We start from the raw sequence: 10,599 nt of genomic DNA, 5'->3' as shown, positions 1-10,599 counted from the left end.
CTTTTCTGGCATGATGTCCTGCACTTTGCAGTTATTCCTCAAAACGAACTGGCTGAGCTTGCAGGAGTAAGGGCCATGAAGCTGATTACGCTTCCAGGGCCCACTTCACTGTGTCATTCATGCCTATCTCTGAGCAGCATATTGATAACACAGTGTTGTATACTGAAGGGAAAATAGTTGCTCGGTAACTACTCTACATTTTAGCCTTAACCCTTTAGCGCTCCTCTTCAGGGTATCTACATGCAGTTCATACTTGTGGACAATCAATGAATTAAGGCTTTGACATCAATAGGTGGAATTTTTTCTTAGATCTTTAGATCTTATCTTATATGTAAAAATTTGGAATATTAATCTGAAAAGCAGAGCTCCAAAAATTCGGTTTACCAGTGCTGGCCAGAAGACTAGCCAGCTAGCCAAAGTTAAAATGATGATACACAGCAGAGGACTGCAAGGTCAGAGAATGCTCCTTGTGAGAAGCCCAGTTCAGATTCCCCACAGCCTTAAGTTATCATTCTTGGCCAATAGTTGGAAATAGTCAAACACAAGCAAGTTCCCTTTGCGTAACATGAATGGATTTATTCTACAGCCAAGTTGTTTTTGGTCTGGGGGAGGCAACATGATCCCAGCTGATCCACTTCATCCCTGGCTACTCTGTGGGGGATGAATGTAGAAAGACTGATGATACAGTTAGGCAAAAATATGGCCAGAAACACTGTTGTACATGATCTCGGTGTGACTGGGCTCCCATTGCAGGCAGATAAGCATCCTGAAGTGAGTGGATTACAGTGTGTGGGAATATGTCAACACTGTTCCCTGCAACAGAGTAGCGAGATGCCTGAGGGACCGTTAAATGAAATAACTTGGGAACTGGAACAAGAATAAGAGAGTCAAATCGAGAACTCATCACTTGATGGAACAGTTGATTTAAGGAAAAAAAGAATCTGAACTACAAAGAAAGCACAATACTCCCTCAGGGTGCCATGGCTGGGTGATACTAGCCACCGTATCAGGAAAACTCCTTTCACTTTTACAGGCAGAGCTCTCTCTTTGTTCTTGGAAGTTGTCCCATAATCAGGCAAGCTTCTGATGTCTGGATCTCTTCATGAGGTAAGTTCATCTGTCAGATATTTAATTTGCATGGGCGTGCTTCATTTTTTATGACCTACTTTACAGAGTGTAAGCCAAGTACCTTTCAAGTTTGGATCTTTTAAGTCTGTTATCTTTTAAGCTATGTTTTAAGTCTGTCTCAAAAAATCAGAAATGAAACTCTGCTTAAAATTAGGCTAAAGGAAACTTCAGAATAGAGTTAAGCTAAACCAATACATAAGCATGTTCACGTGAGGGCTGGTTTTAGAAAAAAGCTGAGAAGCCCCTGGTTCTAAGTGAAACTAATCTCTTCTTACTTTCAAAAGGAAATCTTATTTAGGGATTGATGAACAGATATATGAGTGGAGATTTCTAGAGACGTTAGGTGGTTCATCAGCACAAATCAATACTGATTTTCATTAGAACCTGAAGTCCTTCATAACCCTGAAAATTCCTTACTGGGCCTTCACAGTGCCCAATTTGAGGCAACCCATGTAGTCAGTGGGAAAAAATTGCCTAACCTTTGTTAAATGTTAAATGCTGCCAATCTACCCTACTCAGTGAGCCCTGGAAACCTGGCACAGTACTCCTGCATTTTGGATAGCTGTAATATTCATGATGCATAGTCACTAGCATCTGACATAGGTAATGATATCTCTGAGGGGCTTTCGGAAGTGTAGGTACATCCCACTGATGGCCCCTAAGGTCCTGAGAAGACTGCCTCTGGTGAGATACTCAGATGGCTTGGTTCAGTATTGCCTGTCAATCCAGGTGGTCAATCCATTCCACGTGCTGCCTGACAGTGTCCAAAGAGATGTCCAGGACCTCAGAGAACATAAACTGGCTGGTGCCAGGAGATGGGATGACTAAGGAACGTCAGGTGGTTGGGAAGCCAAGCACAACGCTCAAGCAAACTTTGAGGGAAGGAGTAGCACCAGTAACAGTATCCTACAGGATGGCACAGAAACCTTAGCGTATCAGTACTAAGGCAGTACCACTCCACACACATCATATATGAGAAATATTACTGCAAAAGAACCTTAATGGCCATTGGATTACCCAGTGTAGAGAGAGGCCAGTTATAAGATATATAGAGAGATTTCCATAGAAAATGACACCCAGATTATGACACCATGAGTGACCAGGAGGATGGTGGTATTTAGTCACAGTAGTTAAAAATGATTGAGAGTGAAGGTTATGGACTATCTTTTGGCTATGCTGAGTTGGAACAGATGCTCATCTTTAAAATGATGCATCAGACAGGCTGATGTTTTAGCCTGGGGATTCCAGACTGTGTCTGGAAATGTGTGACAGCCGCATAGAGATGGTAGTTAAATTTGTAAGAAGTTCCCCAAAAACCCAAAGTGTACAAAGACAAGACAGGGACATTAAGAAAAGGGACCTAGGAAACTCCTACAAAGTCTTTCAAGAGTAATGAGATGACTCCTTCAAAGGATACGTGGAAGAATGATTAGGTAAGTAAGCAGGAAATAAGGAGAAGACGAAGGTCTTCAAGAAGAAAGGACGACAAGAAGAGCATGGCTAATTGTGCCAGAGCCTCCTGATGGGCCAAGGAGTGTGTGTGTGAAGCACTGATTCTGAGCTTTGGCTGGGAAGAAGTCATTAAAGGCAGTTTGGTGTATGTGGTGAGTTAGCAGTATAGGAGGGATGACAGAATGAAGAAAGTCAAGAATGGAATGGAAAAAGGAATTACAGGCACAAATTCTAAGCTACATAGATTGAATTTGAAGATGCAGTAAGGAGACCCAAGCAGAGCCGAAAAGTTTTACTTTTTTTTAGGCTGGGCTGCACTAAAGCACGTTGTATGAGGGGAAAGAGCTTGAGAACAGGCAAAAGGAGTAGGAGAGAAGAGTGAGCTGAGATGAGATAAGACTGGATGTGAAGAAGAATAAGACATTGGACAAGGGAGGATAGGGGATCATTTTGTCAAATGGAGGTGCCAGAAGGAGAGGGCAGAAGACAAACTTCTACATCTCTGAGAGCAGTTTCAGTAGGGGAAGAAGAAATGTGAACTGAGGAATGGGGAAAGTTACACTATATTCTGAAGGGACTGGTAAGATCCTTTGCAAAAAAATGAAAAAGAGGAGGAGCCAAAAGGCTCATGGAAAGGTGAGTTGTTTAGCTGGAAGAAAGAGGAGTTACAAAGAGCAGCATAACAAAATGTCATCACTGGCTGCAACATTTTTAGAGATGAAATGAGTGTCCCAGAGACAGCAGGAGAAGTGAGGGAAGACAGACACACCACAGCAGTGAGCATGAGTGCCTTAGGTGGGAAGGACAGGACAGAAATAGGGCTATGGCTGTGGTGGTTGTTACCATAAGTAGAGGAGGCTGGGGATGTGAGACCAGATCCCCACTGGCAGGGTGAGGGGAGAAGACCAGGAGACCAGGGAGGAATTGTAAAGGGATGAGGCAACAGAGCATGTGTGAGCAGGAAAGGGAGGCGAAGGAAGCACAGAGGAGGTGTACAGCAAGAGTCAAGGGCAATAGTTTAGATAGGGTTTCTAAAGAAATCTGGTCCATGTGATATTTTCAGCAATTCTCAGGCAGGCAGGAGACAGTGACCTCCGCTGCTGGAAGGACTGAGTGGGGTGGGAATGCCCTCAGAGGTGATCCTCAAATTGCTCCCCAGCAACTTCACCCAGAATCTCAGTCTAATCCCAGTACTGATTGCTCCTTTTCCTTTAGCTTAACAGGGGCTGAAAGACTTCTTTTAAATGCACCTTTGTTTTAACTTAACACACGACACAGTGTCAAGTTTTAGAAAAAAAAACAAACCTGAAAAAGATCCTCTGCACTGTAGTGAGCAATATTGCTGTTAAAAAAGTACTTTTACAGATATAAAAATGATGAGCAGCTGTACAGCATGTGGTCTGGTTAAATTTAGAATTAATGAGTTTAGAAGCCAAGAATGAGAAATAAGCTCTTTTCCCCAATATTACATTTAATAATGAATTCTTAAGCACTTGTGTAGATCCCACATCTATATCAACACAGCTCCCACAATCAGTGCTCCAGCTATTGCCTACAAATTCCCTAACTGGGAGATAAGGTAATTTGTACCAACCTGCTGGAAGGTGGTCCAGTCCTGGAGAGTGGTCCTACCCAACCTTCAATATTCTCCTTCCTCTTGCTGAGGAGGGTTTTCCTTCATGGTGCTCAGCATGGTGATTCAAACATCACCTATTTGTGCTTCACCTCAGGTCTTTCACAAAGGACTGATGCTGAGCAGAGAGGCACAGCAGACACCAGTGCCAACAAAATACCCACCTCCAGCATCCGAAGTTTCTGCGGTCTCCTCCAGGAGCACTACTAACACCAGTGCAGCACCAAGCATATAGATAGAATGAGGCCATCACACTTTGGCCCTGTTGTTTGAAACACTCATCCTGACCCGTGCCACTAGATTGCATGTTCCTCTGCCAAAGATCTTCCCTTCTTCCACTGACATTTACCTCAGGCCCATCATGGAGATAATCCCTGCAAGGCGCTGGCCAGCTGGAGTGGCAAGAGGTCCCTCAGCCACAGTGCTGACAGTAGCTGGTTGGGATGGGGTTTCTACATCTCACTGCAGGATGACAAGGAGTGAAGACACTCAGGGGGACCAGCACCACAAGGCAATGCAGTGCCATGCCAGTCAGTGTCTATCTCTTGCTCTCCTTACAGACTCGGGAGACTGCACTTTCCAAATGGCATCACGGCACCCAGAGCCAGTACCAGAACAGAAGAGTCCATAAAACCAGTCTCCAAAAGAACCTGCCAGTTCTGTAGGTGAGAGACCAGCTAACCCTGACCTCAGTAACTGGCAGTATCTGAGCTTCCCAGGATCTCTGGGCAGCAAGAGATCTCCTGCCTAGATTTCTTAATGGACTTCTACCCGACCATAGAAATTACAGTCACTAAGAGAAATCCCCCAAACTCTTTGGTGTACTATCTCAGACCCTGCTAGCAGCATCCTTTCCATTAAAGATGCTATTCCCAAAGTACCAATGCTCTTCAGTAAACCCCATCCACCACCCAGCCAAGCTCCAAATGTGTGGGAGAATATTGCTGAGTGCTCCCAAGAATCATCAGCACTTTAATTCCTGCCTAAACTCCAGGTTGTCATGACAGACATACAAGAGAGAGTCAGCCAAGCAAAAGACATGCCAAATGCTGCAGTTCGGTTCAAATTCATGTCAGTTCAGTGGGGCCATTAAACTCAGTGCAGCTCAGAGTTGTCTGACATTGCAAAGACAAGACTTCCCTGGTTGCCTGGACAGCTCTTCTGAAGCACATACACCTTGGCTAGAGCACTAACGATAAAACTAGCCTCACAAGCAGTAGCTTTGTAGAGTCTGAGAGGATAAATTTCCCTTCTCTCTGCTAAGTCCTCTATTCTATAAAGGAATTGAAAGTTACCCTGAGATCTCTAGTTATTTATAAAGCAACTTCCTTCAGGAAACCCTATAAATATTCACAGAGATAAGTGTACTCTTACTCCTAAGGTGTAAAACTAACAAAAAGGGAAATCACAATTGCCCTGCTGAGGCAGTTTTCCTCTGCCTCCTCTATCACAAACCTTACCCCTATCAGTCCAACACCAAAATTGCCGTGGTGGGACCTGACCTCACATCATCATAGCCAGCTATTCAGCCAGACATGAATCACTGTAGCTAAGTAAGTAAAAACTGGGCATTTGCCCACCACAGGCAACTGTTAAGCCTAACAGCTGGGTACAGGACATTTGGTAGAGAATGGAAGAAAACAGACTATGTAGAAGAAGATATTCTTCTAAGTGCAAAGATTCTTGATAGGAACAGCCCAAATTGGTCCAAACCTGGCCCTGGCCATGAGGCCAAAGATCTGTAACAACGAACAGCACCTCACACAGGTGTATTTCTTGCCTAGTTTTTCCAAAATATACTTTTTAATGCTTTCAGTTTACTCTCTTCTGAATTCAGTTGTGTTTGATCTTTTCTTGGTCATTGAATACTGAAGTTTTTTTAAAGGGCTACTTCAAATTTACCTCTGAAGCAGAAAGCTCACTCCTGTCCCAGCACAGTCCTAACTGCGTATCTCTCTAAATGCTTGCTATCACATTGTGACAGTGCTGAGAATCATCCTCTCAAGGAGGAAACTGAGGACAACTTGCTTGATTTTACTCAGGACCAGTGAGACCACACCTGGAATACTGTGTCCAGTTTCATGTCCTTCAGTTCAAGAGGGATGTGGAGAAACTGAAGAGGGTCCAGCAGAGGGCAGTGAGGTCTAGGTGGGTCTAGGCGGGGGCCTAGAGCACAGGAACCCCAAAGAGATGTTGTGGGAGATGGGCTTTTTTAGTCTGGTGAAGAGGAGGCTAAGGGACAATATAAGAGCAGCCTACAACTACCTGGAAACAAGTTACAAGGACAACAGACCCCAACTCTTCTTAGTAGTGGCAGATGGAGTAAAAAGTGGCAAAAGCCACAGGTTGTGTCTTGAGAGGTTCAGAGTGGACATTATGAAAAATGTACAGGGTAGTGCAGCATGGGAACAGGTTACCCAGAGCTTGTGGGATCTCCAGCCTTGGATGTACTCAAAGTTTGGCCAGACAGAGCCCTGGTGTTGGGGATAGTCCCACTTGGGGGGACTCAAGTGGGAGATTGGATTAGAGGTCTCTTTCAACCAGCATTTCTATGATTCTATGATACACTTTACTTTCTCTCCTTACACAGGCATTTGTGCAATTCTGACAGATAGTAGAGTCCATGTGTTTCTCTAGTGGAGTCTGAATAAACAATAATCTTCAACTGCAATTACTGTGGACTAAGTAACCAAAGGGATGTTTTAGCAATGGCTGGTATCATTTATAACTGAACGCTATACAGAAATTAATCATGAAAAATTAATATTACTAACTTGTCTAAAGCTGAATTCATGCATTCTGGATCAGATTTACTCTTCACACACTCCCATTCCTTTTACTACTTTTGAGGGCTCTGCTATGAGAAGACCCTTTCTGCATTAGAGAGGTAACTCAGTTAAAGACATAACTCAAACATTTCAGCATGAGTGAAACATCTAACCAACTATTCTTCTATACTTCGTTAAAATTTTATTTCAAGGTACATGAATGAGTTAATGCATACATATCCCAGAATAACAACTTGTCTGACAGCTATAAAGTCACTTTGTAGTTGGGGGAAACATTTCTGCTGTCACCAAAATACCACAGATGTAACCAATTGAACAAAAATGCTACTGTCTAAACAAACTCTACAAACAATGGCTAGTTCCTAGCTTCAGAGGTTCAGCAGACCAGCTATGTTCCAGACAATGCTGAGTTTGTTTAAAGTGTAATACATTTAGTTGTGCATGCTTATATATGAGTTATTATAAAGTTGCCTAGGGCTAAATTAATTCCTGCTGCAACACCACTGAAACGGCAGAGATTAATTTGGCCCATTATGTACTAAAGTTGCAGATCTTTCTTTAGAAAGAACTATCCTTTCCATAATAGATCTTGTTCACTACAGTCATTTAAACACAAAGAAAGTCTTACCTGTGTTACATCAGTGTAATGGAGTTACACTGGATTTACATTGTTGCAACCGAGAGAATTCTTTTAGCCAAAAATAGAGATAACTAGCCAAATTACGTGCAGATCATTGCACTGCTCCTATACACCACAAAACTTGTAATGCACATTTTAGTGTCATGCATGACTTGCTATAGCAGCTGTAGGGAAAAGGAATTCAGAGTCACACACAAAACTTTGTTAAAATGTTAGGTCACAGCTTTAGCTGTAACAGATTTTAACACCTAAGCAAATATGTTTAAGCTTCTCCATTATGCATAGATGACAAGCAGTCTATACTCCCTACACTTTACTCTGCAGCAACGGGATTACTGTCCTGGCTGGATCATCTACAGAGATAGCACCTCAGCACTCTAGGTATAAGAAAACAAACTTCTTCTTGTTAATGATTTGTCCTCTGTTGAGGACTATGGTAAAAATCTAATTATTTGTGATCTTTTTACATCCAAAGCTTTTCTTTTAAAGGCAAAATATTAAAGAAAAATCCAAAAAGGGCAGTTTACTGGATTCAGCTCTAGGCCTTTAGCCCTAAAATATGAGCAGAGTTTGCCCACATTTGCCTTCTCACAACTGGTTTTGTCTTGCACTTACTTACTTTCATTCACTTCATCCCAAAACCAAAACTCAAAATGAAAGAAAACTCATCAAGCAAGTTTTGTGCAGTGTGCCAAGGCTTTTCCCAGTTCAAAATGCATCTGTTCAAGCAGACTGCTGTTTCTACAGGAATGGCCATAATGGTACATGATTTTTTACAGGTTTGAAAGATTTGGTTGGTATTTTAGTTGTTCTCTAAATACATGAATGATAAACAGGGAATCTTTTTGATCATACTTGATAAAATCAGTGTGACATCAGTGGGCAGCATTAATAATCTTGTATGCTACTTTTCAGTAACTTTTCAGGTACTTTTCAATCCTAACTGTGGTTAATTTAAATAAGTTTAGCTGATGCTATCAGTTCTGACTGCTCATTCTGTTGTCTGACCTCATCGTTTTTACTGTATTCAAACTTCAGTCACAGGCCTATTTAAAGATACACACGGGCCCTACAGGATGCACTGGGACTTTGAAAGACAGCAGCAACTTAATGACTTCAAAAAAAAGAAAAATGTAAACTATCTCTCTTATAATATTGCAGTGAGGTAGAAGGGAGGGGTGGTGAATGGGGATATGAAAACTACCACTATTTTAGAGACCTAGTACAATAGATTTATATTCAGCATTAAACACCTCTTAACCGACAACTAGAAAACAGGTAAGTACTCTGACTCTATGATTCTGCCTTTCCTCTTCTTCCACTTCTCAAAATAAAGAAGGTATTCCACCCCCAAATTATCCCTAACTAAATCCAAACAGAACTAGTTTACTTAACCAAGCCATCCTCAGATGCTAACTTCTGCATTTGGGGTGGAATTTACACAGCAAAACCCACTACATAAGCCATGCAAAGCAAACAGGGAGCTCCTCTGCGGGACTGGATAAGCTAGCCATAATTACCCCTTAGTCTCTGCTCAGAAGACCACAACATTCCTCAGAGCCGAAATCTTTAGAAAGTTTAATCTTGTCAAACTGGGAAGTAAAAACATAAAATGGCTGAAAATTATTTGCTCCATCTTTTCAGTTTTCATTTGATTTAGGAGTATAGAAATATAAGCCATATTCTCACATGGAATGTAAGCCTTTATTTCATGTAACCCCATCTGTTCACTGAATTTGGTGGATCTTGTGTAAACACAGGAAAAGTCTATCCCACAGAAAAATGTTTTTATTCCTTGAGAGCTTGAATTTGTTTGAGAGCTTGACTTTGTATTTTTTGAACTATCCTCCAAATAGTACAGGGACTCTTTAAAATGCCATGTCTCACGTTACTTGGAGCAGCGAAGGCCTGGACATTTTAAAATGTTTTATCATGCTCCCACAGGACAAAAAATAATGAGCATGAAGAATCATAGGTATTCACTTGGTTGTTTTTCTTCTAAGGCACCAACCTCTAAAACAGCAGAGACCTGCGGGACAAAAGGCATTGGCTGCATGCTGACTGGCATCGGCTGCTTTAGCGATGCAGGCAGGCGCAGCGGTCCCGGGCACCGCCGGGTGGCCTGGCCTTAGCATACACAGGCCTGCTCTCTGCAGTGCCAGCCATGCCAACCGCATCTGTAGTTGCTGCCACAAATGCTGAGACTCACCCTTAAAAATGGGGCATAGCAAAAGTGCACTTCATTGAAGATCCTCCTCCTGGCAGTAAAAATAGTCCTGATGGGCCCTATACTATGACTAGTGACACAAAAATACACAGATCAACTACCGCAAGAAAAAGAAGGGGAGATAACTACCATAAAGGACAACATTTTATTGCTATGTATCACTACTTTCTTCTTAAAAATGGCAGGTGAGAGAGCTGTAATACTTCTCTCCCCTTTCATTTGGCATTACTGTCACAAGCTTGCCTGTGCTTTCTTGTGCTGGTGCACAGCCCCATACCTTAATCACAGCTTGCAGTTAGCATTGCGAATGCTGCATGAGAGATGAAGATCCAGGCTGAACTGGACTTAGATCAAATTCAGAGCTTTGGCAGCAAATTAGGAAACTAAATCTACATCATTTTATATAGATGTCACTGAGAGGCAATAAAGATGGATATCTCCTAAAACATTTTCACAGTTAATAGCTGTTATAAAAGTCTGCTCTAAAGTAGACAATTGTATGGACTTTTTTTTTAACTGTAGGAGACATCAGTTGGAATATTAAAATATTTATGATAAGCATTTTAAGTGCTCTGTGTTTTTTTGAGGCTTTAAAATGGGCATTTGTTTTCCTATAGAAATGACACGCTTTTGGTTGTTCCTAGCTCACTTTATCTTGAAAAGTGGTTTTTTTTTTATTTTGATGAGCTGACAATCTACTATGCTATCATGTCTATATCTAAGTGTTCCA

Source organism: Dromaius novaehollandiae, chromosome 1 (genome assembly GCF_036370855.1).
Source record: "Dromaius novaehollandiae isolate bDroNov1 chromosome 1, bDroNov1.hap1, whole genome shotgun sequence".
Taxonomy (NCBI): domain Eukaryota; kingdom Metazoa; phylum Chordata; class Aves; order Casuariiformes; family Dromaiidae; genus Dromaius; species Dromaius novaehollandiae.
This window is presented reverse-complemented; position numbering follows the sequence as displayed.